A 3249-nucleotide genomic window follows, 5' to 3' on the forward strand; every position below is an offset into this window, starting at 1 on the left:
CGCCGTGTCGTGGGGGGGTGACGCGGGGTGGGCTGGGTCGAGCGGGGTTTTTGGAGGCGTGGCGGGGTCGTGTCGATGGAGCGGGGTTTTTCGAGGTGGGGTGCGGGGGGGATGCGCCGCGTCGAGGGGGGGTGCGGTGGGGTGTGCCGTGACGCGGGGTGGGGTGGTGTGGATGCAGCGGGTTTTCCGAGGTGGGGTGCGCGGGGGCGTCGTGGGGGGGTGACGCGGGGTGGGGTGGGTCGAGCGGGGTTTTCGGAGGCGTGGAGGGAGCGGGGTTTTTCGAGGTGGGGTGCGGGGGGGGCGTCGTGGGGGGGTGCGGTGGGGTGGGGGGGTGCGCCGTGTCGTGGGGGGTGACGCGGGGTGGGGTGGGTCGAGCGGGGTTTTCGGAGGCGTGGCGGGGTGCTGTGGAGGGAGCGGGGTTTTTCGAGGTGGGGTGCGGGGGTGCGCCGTGTCGTGGGGGGGGTGACGCGGGGTGGGGTGGGTCGAGCGGGGTTTTCGGAGGCGTGGAGGGAGCGGGGTTTTTCGAGGTGGGTGCGGGGGGGGCGTTGTGGGGGGGTGCGCCGTGTCGTGGCGGGTGACGCGGGGTGGGGTGGGTCGAGCGGGGTTTTCGGAGGCGTGGCGGGGTGCTGTGGAGGGAGCGGGGTTTTTCGAGGTGGGGTGCGGGGGGGCGTCGTGGGGGGGTGCGCCGTGTGGTGGGGGGGTGACGCGGGGTGGGGTGGGTCGAGCGGGGTTTTTGGAGGAGAGGTGGGGTGCTGTGGATGGAGCGCGGTCTTTCGAGGTGGGGTGGGGGGGGGGGGCGTCGTGGGGGGGTGCGGTGGGGTGGGGGGTGCGCCGTGACGCGGGGTGGGGTGGGTCGAGCGCGGTTTTTTGGAGGCGTGGCGGGGTGGTGTGGAGGGAGCGGGGTTTTTCGAGGTGGGGTGCGGGGGGGGCGTCGTGGGGGGGTGCGCCGTGTCATGGGGGAGTGACGCGGGGTTGGGGTGGTCAAGCGGGGTTTTTGGAGGAGAGGTGGGGTTTTTGGAGGAGAGGTGGGGTGCTGTGGAGGGAGCGGGGTTTTTCGAGGTGGAGTGCGGGGGGGCGTCGTGGGGGGGTGACGCGGGGTGGGGGTGGTCGAGCGGGGTTTTTGGAGGAGAGGTGGGGTGCTGTGGAGGGAGCGCGGTTTTTCGAGCTGGGGTGCGGGGGGGCGTCGTGGGGGGGTGCGGTGGGGTGGGGGGGTGCGCCGTGTCGTGGGGGAGTGACGCGGGGTTGGGGTGGTCAAGCGGGGTTTTTGGAGGAGAGGTGGGGTGCTGTGGAGGGAGCGGGGTTTTTCGAGGTGGGGTGCGGGGGGGCGTCCTGGGGGGTGACGCGGGGTGGGGGTGGTCGAGCGGGGTTTTTGGAGGAGAGGTGGGGTGCTGTGGAGGGAGCGCGGTTTTTCGAGGTGGGGTGCGGGGGGGCGTCGTGGGGGGGTGCGGTGGGGTGGGGGGGTGCGCCGTGTCGTGGGGGGTGACGCGGGGTGGGGTGGGTCGAGCGGGGTTTTCGGAGGCGTGGCGGGGTGCTGTGGAGGGAGCGGGGTTTTTCGAGGTGGGGTGCGGGGGTGCGCCGTGTCGTGGGGGGGGTGACGCGGGGTGGGGTGGGTCGAGCGGGGTGGGGTGGGTCGAGCGGGGTTTTTGGAGGAGAGGTGGGGTGCTGTGGAGGGAGCGGGGTTTTTCGAGGTGGGGTGCGGGGGGGCGTCCTGGGGGGTGACGCGGGGTGGGGGTGGTCGAGCGGGGTTTTTGGAGGAGAGGTGGGGTGCTGTGGAGGGAGCGCGGTTTTCCGAGGTGGGGTGCGGGGGGGCGTCGTGGGGGGGTGCGCCGTGTCGTGGGGGGGTGCGCCGTGTCGTGGGGGAGTGACGCGGGGTTGGGGTGGTCAAGCGGGGTTTTTGGAGGAGAGGTGGGGTGCTGTGGAGGGAGCGGGGTTTTTCGAGGTGGGGTGCGGGGGGGCGTCCTGGGGGGTGACGCGGGGTGGGGGTGGTCGAGCGGGGTTTTTGGAGGAGAGGTGGGGTGCTGTGGAGGGAGCGCGGTTTTCCGAGGTGGGGTGCGGGGGGGCGTCGTGGGGGGGTGCGCCGTGTCGTGGGGGGGAGACGCGGGGTGGGGTGGGTCGAGCGGGGTTTTCGGAGGCGTGGTGGTGTGGCGTGGAGGGAGCGGGGTTTTTCGAGGTGGGGTGCGGGGGGGGGCGTCGTGGGGGGGTGCGGTGGGGTGGGGGGGTGCGCCGTGTCGTGGGGGGGTGACGCGGGGTGGGGTGGGTCGAGCGGGGTTTTTTGAGGTGGGGTGCGGGGGGGGGGGGGGGGATATGCGCCGCGTCGTGGGGGGGTGCGCCGTGTCCTGGGGGAGTGACGCGGGGTTGGGTGGGTCGAGTGGGGTTTTTCGAGGTGGGGTGCGGGGGGGGGGGATATGCGCCGCGTCGTGGGGGGGTGCGGTGGGGTGTGGGGGGTGTGCCGTGTCGTGGGGGGCTGACGCGAGGTGGGGTGGGTCGAGCGGGGTTTTCGGAGGAGTGGTGGGGTGGTATGGAGGGAGCGGGGTTTTTCGAGGTGGGGTGCGGGGCGTCGTCGTTGGGGGGTGCGGTGGGGTGGGGGGTGCGCCGTGTCGTGGGGGGGAGACGCGGGGTGGGGTGGGTCGAGCGGGGTTTTCGGAGGCGTGGTGGTGTGGCGTGGATGGAGCGGGGTTTTTCGAGGTGGGGTGCGGGGGGGGGCGTCGTGGGGGGGTGCGGTGGGGTGGGGGGGTGCGCCGTGTCGTGGGGGGGTGACGCGGGGTTGGGTGGGTCGAGCGGGGTTTTTCGAGGTGGGGTGCGGGGGGGCGTCGTGGGGGGGTGCGGTGGGGTGGGGGGGTGCGCCGTGTCCTGAGGGAGTGACGCGGGGTTGGGTGGGTCGAGCGGGGTTTTTCGAGGTGGGGTGCGGGGGGGGGGGGGGGGATATGCGCCGCGTCGTGGGGGGGTGCGGTGGGGTGTGGGGGGTGTGCCGTGTCGTGGGGGGCTGACGCGAGGTGGGGTGGGTCGAGCGGGGTTTTCGGAGGAGTGGTGGGGTGGTATGGAGGGAGCGGGGTTTTTCGAGGTGGGGTGCGGGGCGTCGTCGTTGGGGGGTGCGGTGGGGTGGGGGGTGCGCCGTGTCGTGGGGGGGAGACGCGGGGTGGGGTGGGTCGAGCGGGGTTTTCGGAGGCGTGGTGGTGTGGCGTGGATGGAGCGGGGTTTTTCGAGGTGGGGTGCGGGGGGGGGCGTCGTGGGGGGGTGCGGTGGGGTGGG

The sequence above is a fragment of the Lygodium microphyllum genome, chromosome 16 (genome assembly GCF_053477565.2).
Source record: "Lygodium microphyllum isolate KBCC chromosome 16, Lygodium_microphyllum_v1.1.10, whole genome shotgun sequence".
Classification (NCBI taxonomy): domain Eukaryota; kingdom Viridiplantae; phylum Streptophyta; class Polypodiopsida; order Schizaeales; family Lygodiaceae; genus Lygodium; species Lygodium microphyllum.